We start from the raw sequence: 12,298 nt of genomic DNA on the forward strand, positions 1-12,298 counted from the left end.
TTTCTTACTGCTCACTGCCTCAGTGCGCACCATGTACAGCTTATTGCACGCTGCTCACTGTGCCTCAGTGCGCACCATGTACAGCTTTCTACACATTCATTACTGATCACCGTGCCTCAGTGCGCACCATATACTGCTTAATACACATTGCTCACAGCTCACCATGCCTCAGTGCGCACCATGTACTGCTTACTACACATTGCTTACTGATCACTGTGGCTCAGTGCGCACCATGTACAGCTTATTGCACGCTGCTTACTGTGCCTCAGTGGCCGTGGTATGGGATCCACAATTGATTTTATCCTCTTCCTCATTTGCTGCAAGTGTATCTTCTTTTAGTGTTGGGGACAACTCTATGAGTGACCACTTTCCGCTACGTCTTGAGGTTGCGCTGCCTCCCCGTAGAACGGGGAAGGTCAAACAAAATTATCCAGTATTCGGTGACCTTGAATTGAGCAGTAAGAATTGCTACACCATACGGTGGTCTAAAGTTGATCCCGAGGTGATGATTATGAAATTAATTAGGAACTGCAGACTGGATTTTGATAACTTGTTTGTGTGAGATCTTCCTCCGATAGCATTGTCCATTCATTTCTAGCTATAGGTAATGAGGTTAGGAGATTATTAACTGCCAATCATCGCAACAAGCGTAAAGACTATGGGTGGCTTGATTAAAAAATTCTCCCAAGCGCATCAAACTTGAAGTATGAGTTACATAGGCAACCCAGATCCCCCAACGGGGTCAGACGGGCTAGGGTGGAGTATAAGCCGGCAATTTTGGTTAGAAAACACATCCTGCATCAGGAAACATGGAAAACACTCCACGCAGCGGCCCAACAAAAAGATAGCGCAGCATTTTGGAGAGCAATAAGGGCTCCCTTTCTACATGAGGGAGATGGTCCATCTATTGAGATCGCAATATCTGAGGACGTCTGGGTCAATCACTTTTCTAAGGTGTATAATGAACAAGAAAACCCAGTTTTTCAACCGTCTGTAACACACCCAGTTCAGATTAATAAGGGAGAGCTACAAGTTACCCTGGATGAAGTGCACAGAGCACTTTCTTGTAGCCTAGGGAGTAAGGCTCCAGGACCAGATGGTGTGCCAGTTTATTTATTCAAAGCCAATATTTCATTTTGGGGTCCTATAATAACCCAAGTTATAAACGCTAGTATTAAGACATCAATACCAAAGACCTGGGTGGAATCTATCATCGCTCCAATCTTCAAGAAGGGGGAACACCATGACCCGGGGTGTTACAGGACGATCTCCCTACTTGATTCAATGATTAAGGTGGTAGGACGTGTGATCCTGGAATGACTGCAAGATTGGGCAGAAGAAAAACAGATAATTTCTGAATTGCAGTATGGCTTCCGAGAAGGGCTGGGTGTAGGAGAGTAGGATCTGCTTCACATGTTTACCCCCACTTTTTGCTGGTGTTTCACTGTGTTTCGACTTTAGTCTGGCTGGGACCCTGCTATTCAGGGCCCCAGCCTAGCTGCTTCCTCTCTAAAATGATTCCATGTACTTTAGGTACAGTTCAGATTGGATCTGAGGTGCCCTTATAAGTCCCTAGCATATGGTATACTATGTACCCAGGGCATAGGTACCCCAGAGGCCTACCTGGGGCAGAAGCATGTATTATGCCACCCCTGGAAAGCCACCCAAAATGACACCACCGGTCTGCTACTGCAGCCTGGGTAAGGTGGTGCATGCACCCCTTACTATGATAGGTTACCTATATCACTATATATATATATATACACACATATAAACCTATGTCACTCCTATGACAGGCCTTATCAATCCTGAAGGCGGAGTGCTTGGTTCTTATGTGAGAGGGTGCACCTGCATGAGCAGAGCCCCTCTGCAGCATTCAGAGACCCTTCTCTGATGCTGTTTGTAGTGCAGGCTGACCATATACTCTTAAGTGCATTATAACCAAACGGTAAATGCTAACTTTGAACTGGCTGCACGGAAACATGTCGTGTTTGATGTGAAACACCTTGGAATCATACCCCCACACCAGTAACTGGTGGGAGTATGATCTCACCCTTCTAGAGGGAAAGACATGACAGCACTGGTATACCCGGTAGAAACTTAATAGAGCCCTGGCATCACAAAATGGATGCTGCAGCCACAGACACAAGTCTGGCCTCCTACTGCTGACCGAAACTCCGGCAGGGGAGGCCTGGACAATAGGTTTCCTGTCACAGGGAGGTGTAACCACCACCCAGGCAGGATTATGTGTATTGGGGTTGGGTGGGAGCACTCTCTGAGTGCTTTGAAGTCCTGCACTGGGGGCACATTTGGTGTCCCTGTGCATATTCCAGCTCAGACCAGTTCAGGGGCTTCCAGCCCCTGCTCGGCGTGAAACTGGACAAAGGAAATGGGTGTAGCCACCCCTCTTTCCAAACCCTCCCATAGGTGGGTCCCCAGAGCTAGTCCAACCCCTTCCTTAGATATAAGTAACAAACCTCTGTAACCAGAACTTTAGATTACCCTGGATGAAACTCTGAAGCCAAATCCTGGACCTTCGACGCTCTGCTAAAGACCAGAGGACTGAAGAAATCTCCTTTGGGGTCAAGGAGTGACTCCCCTGCTTGGCAGGCACCAACAAAGCATTTTGCCGGTCTGCATTTCCAAAGCTCCCACTGGATTCCGAAGTATTTGCAGCCCAGGAAGAGGATTTCCAGACATCTCAGAGGCCGACCCGAGTCCACAGCTGAGACCCGTAGCCCTCGTGAGTAGCATGGAACCGGAACTCCTGGTCACCGTGCATTTCTGCAAGTGCATTGACTTCTCGACGTCTCTTGAAGTCGTGCTTGGGCTGACTTGTAGCCCCCACCTCGAGCACTGAATCCACTGAAGATTGGCGGCCTGGTCATTCCGAGTGACCCGTGGGCCGCCATTTTGTGTTTCGTCTCGAGGTCCCTTCGCAATCCCTGGTCCGTTGACTGGTGGGTCCCTGAGGAGGTAACTTTGAATTTCCTTGGGCTTCCCTTGTTGCTTCAGACCTGCCCGACTCCCTACCAAGTAATGAGTCCCACAGACCTTGCTGGTCTGCACCGAAGCATCTTTCTCGTTTCTGTGTGGGTTGCTGTTGCCAAGTCTTGTTGTGTCAAATCCGGGCACCGACACTGCAGCACTCGACATCCTTCGTGGGACAGCTCGAATCCAGCTCTTGGTTGTCCTCGACGCCTTCTGGTCCTCGTCGCTGAAGAGTCAAGCTTCACCTCTTTCACCTGAAATCACCCGACATTGGTGGGCATCTGTCCATCGCCTCCCTGGTCACTGGCTAGTGACCCAGACTCTGTCCCCTCTGCTTTCAGGTTTTCCTCATCTTCAATCCAGGCTTGGATCTCTTCGGACACTTCGCATCTTCACGGCAGCAGCACTTCTTCGCCAGCTCCCACTGAAATCAACGACGCGACCCGACACCAAAAGACACCTATGCACCCGGCTTCCCTGGGTGAGGTAACACGAGTACTCCGGTGCTCCCATGAGTGCTAGCCCTAGAACTTCCTAAGTCCAAAAGGGTTTGGTCCTGACTCATTTCTAAGTGTCCCTAATCTTTAAAAATCTAACCGCGTCTTTCCCCATAGGAGCTAACGGGAGCTCGCGGCTGTGTTCACACACTGCACACGGCCCCCGTGGGTCCCCTGTGTCACTACCTTGGGTGGTTCCTTGGGGTCCCAGCGATTCTACAGGCTCTAGGCCTTGTGTCTAGTTAAGTCGTGGTTCTTATACCACTATTTTAGTATATGGTTTGGCTCCCCCCTAGGGCCTGACGTGTATTTGTGCTATTGTACTGTGATTATTGAAGTGTAACTTATGTGTTTTGACCTCTAGTCTCATAAAGAGACTAGGAGGGTGTGTTTAGTAATAAATACATATATTGTATATATATACCTGGTGTGGATATCTTTCATTCAGTGACTCAAGAGATTATAGACTGGTAAAACAAGCTGCTTTACATTCCTTCAAGACTTAGCCTGAAGGCTGCTCTCCATAGCTACCACTAGGATATCTTTCAATAAAGGTTGTCTTTAACCTATAACCAATAAGGGGTTGTTTGGACTGATACAAGGTGCCCACTATAACTAGTGGACCGCATATATCAGGCCAACTTCTCACATTGGTGTGCAGCGTGTGGGATTCCAGCTTGCTATTGTTTTACCATATAATCTCAATTGAGTAACTAACTGAAAACCACTAAAGGTACCCTAGGTACATATAATACAAGCTTTAGAATACAGTAAGTTCTACTGAACTTAGAGTTGTGTGTTAAGGGATAGCACACCCTTTCTACAACTCAAGAGAGTTTAGTAGGCCACACTAGAGTAGGTAGTGCCATACACCACACCACACTAGTAATGTCTTCAAGGCCAGGAACCAGTAGGTCCTTGCCAGAAGCCAATGGGCTTCAAGGTTCCTAGTATGACAGCCTCCCATTCATGGAACTGAGAGCATTATGTACAACTAGGAAACTGAAGACTGGCAAAAGTCCAACCACCCAACATCTCATAGAGGTACTCAGGCTGGATGACCTTAGCAGATCGTTAGGATCTGAAGGGTTAGGCAGAGTGGGTGGGACAGCAACTGAGGAAAGGCCTAGGGGTGTAACACCCCATGAGCTAACCTCTGAGGCTGTCCAGGCAGATAACAATGTTCTGGACCTGGAAAATCCAATTCCCCTAGAAAGTGATGGAGAGGACCAAAATAGACCGCTCTTTGTCCCTCCTGGGAGAGTTGGTGGTGGGCCTAGAAGGTCAAGATCTCCCTCTGTGGAGTCTAACCATTCTGGTTTATCTATAGGGACCTCAATCTCCTATCATAGGAGGGAAACCTCTCAGGAGAGGAGGGAGAGACTGCTTAAGTATGAGGAAGCTCAGCTTGAAATCAGAAGAAAGCAGGTAGCCCTAGATAGGGAGGCCCTAGAGCTCTACAGAGCTAGAAAATGATGGGACTAGAGTCCCATGGTGGCAGCAACTTCCCTAGAGATAGGAAGAGGAAGAGGTCTTATGACCTTAGAAACCTGAATAAGATAGTCCCTCCCTACCAGAGTGGGGATGACATCCACAAATGGATAACTGCACTGGAAAGGGCCTGTAAAGTACAAAGGGTCCCGCAGGAGCAGTGGGCAGCAATCTTATGGCTCTCCTTTGCAGACAAAGGTAGAGATAAGCTCCTCACTGTTAGAGAGGAGTAGGCAGATGATTATAACAGTCTGAAGAGTGCCTTTATTGATGGGTTTGGCCTAACCACTGAGCAATACAGGTTAAAGTTCAGGGATACCCAAAAGGCACAGACTCAGGACTTGGTAGACTTTGTAGATTGTGCTACTAAGACTCTGGAAGGTTGGTTACTTGGCAGTAAAGTGCATGACTATCAAGGATTGTACAATTTAATTATGACGGAGCAGAACCTTAATAATTGTCAGAATCAGCTGTTGCACCAGTACCTGGTAGACTCAGATCTGACCTCTCCCCAAGAATTGGGAAAGAAGGCAGACCAGTGGGTCAGAACCAGGGTGAGGCAGAAGGTACAGAACCAATGTGGTGAACCCAAGAAGCAAGATCCTAAAAACTCTGACAAGGGTGGGGAGAAAGGTAAAGACCAGAAGTCTTCACAAGGGCCCCAAAAATCTTCTTCAGGTGGGGATTCACAGTCTACCAAGGGAAAAGGCCAAAAGAAACCATGGTGCCAAATTTGTAAACCGAAAACTCACTGGACCAGTGATTGCACAAAGTCCAAAGAATCTACTCCAGCCACCCTTGCCCCTAAGGCAACTGTTCCCCCTAGTACAGCTACGATTGGTGATGGTAATGTTCAGAATAAGGGTGTGGTAGGGTTGACCCTGGGGTCTGAGATGTACTCTGGCCTAGTCAGAGTTCCAACTCAGTCTGTGATGGGGGTATGGATATGTTCCCCTTTGTGAGCCCCAGTAATCTGGGCAAATACAGACAACAGCCTTTAATAAATGGAATAGAGGCTTTGGCATTCAGGGACACAGGAGCAAGTGTCACAATGGTGACAAAAGATCTTGTGGCACCTGGGCAGATTATACTTGGTGAAATGTACCAAGTGACCAATGCTGGCAATGTCAGAACAGACCATTCTCTGGCAGTTGTTAACGTCTCCTGGGGAGGGGTAACTGGCCTTAAGAAGGTTGTGGTAAGTGCAGACCTACCAGTACAGTGCTTGCTTGGCAATGATCTGGAAACTTCAGCATGGGCTGAAGTGGAGCTCAGGACACATGCAGAAATGTTAGGGATCCCTGCTCATGTCTTTGCTGTGACTAGATCACAGGCCAAAATGTCTAAAACTGAACAGTCCCTGGATTCTGGAATAATGGACCAGATGCCTCCCAAGAGGAGGAGCAGTAGGATTAAGGCAGTGCCTTCCCACCTGACTCAGAATGCAGATCAGTCTCCTCAGGGAGATGATCTTGAGCCTGAAGAAGGAACTGTCCCAGAGGAGCTTGAACCTGACCAGGTTGAGTTCTTGGGGACAGGAGTCCCTTCCAGGTCTGATCTGAGCCAGGAGCAGAAAAACCTACCCCTCTCTTAAACCCCTCAGAAAGCAAGATGCTGATGAGGCTGCTGGGAATGCTAGTGGCACCCATAAAGTTTATTGGGATGATGGACTCCTTTACTCAGAGAGTAGAGACCCCAAGCCTGGTGCATCCAGGAGGTTGGTTATACCTCTGAAGTTTAGGGGCTTCCTATTGACACTAGTCCATGATATTCCCCTAGCAGGACACCTGGGCCAGAACAAGACTTGGGACAGAATTGTCCCTCACTTTGACTGGCCCCACATGTCTGAAGACACTAAGGAGTTTTGTCGCTCCTGTGTGACCTGCCAAGCCAGGGGCAAGGCAGGTGGAACCACAAAGCCCCCCCTGATACCACTACCTGTGGTGGGGGTTCCCTTTGAGAGGGTTGGGATTGACATTGTTGGTCCCATGGATCCTCAGACAGCATCTGGGCACAGGTTTATACTGGTGGTGGTGGACCATGCCACCAGGTACCCAGAAGCAACGCCCCTAAGGACCACTACAGCACCTGTGGTGGCAAGAGCTCTCTTGGGTATATTCTCAAGAGTAGGCTTTCCTAAGGAGGTAGTATCTGACAGGGGTGCAAACTTCATGTCAAGTTACTTGACTGCTATTTGGAAGGAGTGTGGCGTGAACTACAAGTTCACCACACCCTATCACCCACAATGCAATGGTTTAGTTGAAAGGTTCAACCAATCCTAAAAAGGGCATGATTAAAGGATTCCCAGAAAGATTAGGCGAAGATGGGACATACACTTGCCCTGCCTTTTATTTGCATACAGGGAGGTGCCTCAAAAGGGGGTTGGCTACAGCAGTTTTGAACTTTTGTTTGGTCACCCTGTCAGGGGTCCATTGTGTCTGGTTAAGGAAGGATGGGAGTTGCCTCTCAAGCCCCCCAAACGGGACATAGTGGACTATGTACTTGGTCTCCGCTCCAGCATGGCTGAGTATATAAAAAAGGCAATCAAAAGCATGGATGAACCGATTTCTCCTGACATGGACATCGATGGTTGGGTCTCCTATACGAGGCTATTGTATGTAGTATTGGTTTTGTGGTGCACTGCTTTGAAAACTCAATAAAAATCTTTAAAAAAAAGAAAAAGGCAACCAAAAACCTTGAGGCTAGCCAGGAATTACAAAAAGCCTGGCATGACCAAAAGGCTGTACTGACTGTCTACCAGCCAGGACAGAAAGTATGGGTGTTGGAGCCTGTGGCCCCAGCAGCCCTCCAGGACAAATTGAGTAGCCCCCATCCAATTCTTGAACAGAAAGGGGAGGTCACCTACTTGGTAGATCTTGGAACCCCTATGAGTCCCCACAGGGTACTTCATGTCAACAGACTAAAACAATATGTTGACAGGGCAGACATGGGCTTGCTTATGGCTACTGACGAAGGACAGGAGGAAGAGAGTGACCCACTCCCTGACCTGCTTTCTCAGAACCCTGATGATGGGTCTGTTGATGGTGTAGCCTTGGCAGACAGCCTCACTGCCCAGCAGCAAACTGACTGCAGGAAACTTCCCAGCCAGTTCAGACATATGTTTTCTCTGACTCCAAGTCAGACCACCTGGTGCACTCATGAAGTGGACACTGGGGACAGTCTACCTGTGAAGAATAAGATCTACGGGCAACCTGACCATGTCAGGGACTGTATAAGGACAGGAGTCTAAAAGATGTTGGATTTGGGAGTCATTGAACCATCAGATAGCCCTTGGGCTAGTCCTGTAGTCCTGGTACCTAAACCTCACACCACAGATGGCAAGAGAGAGATGAGGTTTTGTGTGGATTACAGGGGTCTCAATGCAGTCACTAGAACTGATGCCCATCCCCAGGGCAGATGAGCTAATAAATACTTTGGTCTCAGCCAAGTTTCTAAGCACATTTGACCTGACAGCTGGCTACTGGCAGATTAGACTAGTTGATGATGCAAAGCCAAAGACAGCCTTTTCTACCCCTAGTGGGCACTATCAATTTGTGGTAATGCACTTTGGTTTGAAGAATGCACCTGCCACTTTCCAAAGGTTGGTGAATCAAGTCCTTAAAGGCCTGGAAGACTATAGTGCGCTATATCTAGATGATATTGCTGTCTTTAGCTCCACCTGGGAGGCTCACCTGGTCCACCTGAGGAATGTTTTGGAGGCCCTGCAAAAAGCAGGCCTAACTATCAACGGCAGATAGGGCAGAGTCAGGTTGTGTACCTGGGCCACCATGTAGGTGGAGGCCAGGTTCAACCATTGCAGAGCACAATCCAGACCATAATGGACTGGGTTACTCCAACTACCCAGACTCAGGTGAGAGCCTTCTTAGGCCTGACTGGGTACTATAGAAGATTTGTCAAGGGGTATGGATCAATAGTGACACCCCTGAATGACTTAACCTCTAAGAAAATGCCGAAAAAGGTTCAGTGGACAGCTAGCTTTCAAAAGGCATTTGATGACCTGAAGCAGGCAATGTGCACTGCTCCCATTCTGCAAAGTCCTGACTACTCCAAAAAGTTCATTGGCCAAACAGATGCATCTGAGTTGGGAGTAGGGGCTGTACTGTCACAGATGAATGATGAAGGTCAGGATCAACCAGTAGCTTTCATAAGCAGAAGGTTGACCCCCAGAGAGAAACGTTGGTCAGCCATTGAGAGGGAGGCCTTTGCTGTGGTTTGGGCTCTGAAGAAGTTGAGACCATACTTATTTGGTACTCACTTCATTGTTCAGACAGACCATAAGCCCCTCTTATGGCTAAAACAGATGAAGGGTGAAAACCCCAAACTTATCAGGTGGTCCATTTCCCTAGAGGGGATGGACTATACAGTGGAACATAGACCTGGGAGTAAGCATGCCAATGCAGATGGACTCTCCAGATATTTCCGCTTAGAACATGAAGACTCAATTGGTCAAGGTTAGTTTAATGTCCCTGCATTTGGGGGGGGGGGGGGATTGTGTAGAAGAGTAGGATCTGCTTCAAATATTTTCCCCCAATTTTTGCTGGTAATTCACTGTTTTTAAAATTTAGTCTGGCTGGGACCCTGCTATTCAGGGCCCCAGCTTAGCTGCTTTCTCTCTAAAATGATTCCATGTACTTTAGGTACAGTTCAGATTGGATTTGAGGTGCCCTTATAAGTCCCTAGTATATGGTATACTATGTACCCAGGGCATAGGTACCCCAGAGGCCTACCAGGGGCAGAAGCATGTATTATGCCACCCCTGGAAAGCCACCCAAAATGACACCACCGGTCTGCTACTGCAGCCTGGGTAAGGTGGTGCATGCACACCTTACTGTGATATAGGTTACCTATATCACTATATATATATATATACACACATATAAACCTATAAGTCACTCCTATGGCAGGTCTTATCAATCCTGAAGGCAGCGTGCTTGGTTCTTATGTGAGAGGGTGCCCCTGCATGAGCAGAGCCCCTCTGCAGCGTTCGGCGACCCTTCTCTGATGCTGTTTGTAGTGCAGCCTGACCATATACTCTTAAGTGCATTATAACCAAACGGTAAATGCTAACTTAAATAAAATAGGTTTCCTGTTACAGGGAGGTGTAACCACCTCCTAGACAGGATTGTGTTTTGGGGTTGGGTGGGAGCACTCTCTGAGTGCTTTGAAGTCCTGCACTGGGGGCACATTTGGTGTCCCTGTGCATAATCCAGCTCAGACCGGTTCAGGTGTTTCAAGCCCCTGCTCTGGGGCGAAACTGGACAAAGGAAATGGGTGTAGCCACCCCTCTTTCCAAACCCTCCCATAGGTGGGTCCCCAGAGCTAGTCCAACCCCTTCCTTAGGAATAAGTAAGGAACCTCTGTAACCAGGACTTTAGATTACCCTGGACGAAACTCTGAAGCCGAATCCTGGACCTTCGACGCTCTGCTAAAGACCAGAGGACTAAAGAAATCTCCCTTGGGGTCAAGGAGTGACTCCCCTGCTTGGCAGGCACCAACGAAGCAATTTGCCAGTCTGCATTTCCGAAGCGCTCACCGGACTCCGAAGTATTTGCAGCCCAGGAAGAGTATTTCTAGACATCTCAGAGACCGACTCGAGACCCCAGCAAAGCTGAGACCCACAGCCCTCGTGAGTAGCGTGGAACCGGAACTCCTGGTCACCGTGCATTTCTGCAAGTGCATTGATTTCTCGACGTCTCTTGAAGTAGTGCTTAGGCTGACTTGTAGCCCCCACCTCGAGCACTGAATCCACCGAAGATTGTCGGCTTGGTCATTGCAAGTGACCCGTGGGCCGCCATTTTGTGTTTCGTCTCGAGGTCCCTTTGCGATCCCTGGCCCGTTGACTGGTGGGTCCCTGAGGGGTTAACTTTGAATTTCCTTGGGCTTCCCTGGTTGCTCCAGACGTGCCCCGACTCCCTACCAAGTGGTGAGTCCCACAGACCTTGCTGCTCTGCACCGAAGCATCTTTCTTGTTTCTGCGTGGGTTGCTGTTGCCAAGGCTTGTTTTGTCCAATCCGGGCACCAACACTGCAGCACTCGACATCCTTCATGGGACAGCTGGAATCCAGCTCCTGGTCATCCTCGATGCCTCCTGGTCCTCGTGGCTGAAGAGTCAAGTTTCTTTTTTTTTTTTTTGAAACCGTTTATTGCAATCTCAAATATATACAGGTAGGGGCCTACAACCTTCTGGCCGGCCGCTAAAGTGACGATAACAAATGACATACATACAATGAGGCACTTAGCTTTACATAGACACTAAGGCAGGAGGTATCCACAACGCGGGCCATATGGCTCTGAGCCCACAATACGGTTTCATTTTATACAACACAACAACATAAATAAACACACACCCGCAAGGCAACCCACGATCGAAAGTGGCAGCACGTGCTCCTCAAATGGGGGACCCCAAACCATCCACTGAAAACCCCCGAGAGGGGAAGGGAAACAGGTCTGGGACCGGGAGAATACTGTGCTCGGAACTGAGGGAGGGAGCAAACTAGGGGGATGGAGCTGGTGAAGCGGGAGGCAACAACGGCGGCTCGCAGATATCCCCGCGGTAGGCGTTCCAGGGGCCCCATATCTTCACCCATGCCCCAGGCTTACCCCGCGCCACATACACCACCTTTTCTCGGAACATGCACCAATCCATGTGTTCTTTCCAGGCCGACACCGCCGGGGACCTCTGGGATCCCCACAGCTGTGCAACGTCCCGTTTAGCCACCATATAGCCCAGAGTCACCCATCGCGTCTGCGGAACCGAGTAATCGGTCGGTTCCCACACATTCAGCAAACATCTCCTCGCTTCAGGCAACAGCGCGACATGCGTAACCGCTCGCAGGACCTCATGCACACCATGCCAGAATCGCTCCACCCTCGGGCATTCCCACAAAATGTGCAAAAAGGTCGCTGAAGCACCACACCCACGCCTACACAATCCGTCCTCGGCATAGCCCATACGCAGAAGCCTCGGCCCCGTCATGTACACCCGGTGGAGTATCTTAAGCTGGACGAAACGAAGGCGAGCCGGGATGGCCACCTCCTTCGGAGAGGCCACTGCGGAAATCCAGTCCTCGTCGTCCAACTCCAGCCCATCGGCAACCCAGGCCTCGCGGAGGCCAGTCAGTAAGCCCAAACGATCATTTATCAATTTCTTGTAAATGAGGGAGATCGTGCTGTCCGGAACATGGCCATCTAGCACTCGATCCTCCAGGGGGGAGGACTCCGGGATGGAGGCCACGTCTGGGAAGACGGAGCCCAGCGCGTGACGGACCTGCAGGTACCGAAAGTGTTCACTGCCCCGC

At 49.3% G+C, this 12,298-nt stretch overlaps 1 long non-coding RNA gene across 2 annotated transcripts in view; it reads left to right on the top strand.

Annotated features, from left to right (window-relative positions):
* The window catches only part of LOC146871172 (uncharacterized), a 380,074-nt gene that overhangs the window by 101,613 nt on the left and 266,163 nt on the right, over positions 1-12,298 (top strand). The window lies entirely within an intron of this gene.

Source organism: Triturus cristatus, chromosome 1_1 (genome assembly GCF_964204655.1).
Source record: "Triturus cristatus chromosome 1_1, aTriCri1.1, whole genome shotgun sequence".
NCBI classification, from domain to species: Eukaryota; Metazoa; Chordata; class Amphibia; order Caudata; family Salamandridae; genus Triturus; species Triturus cristatus.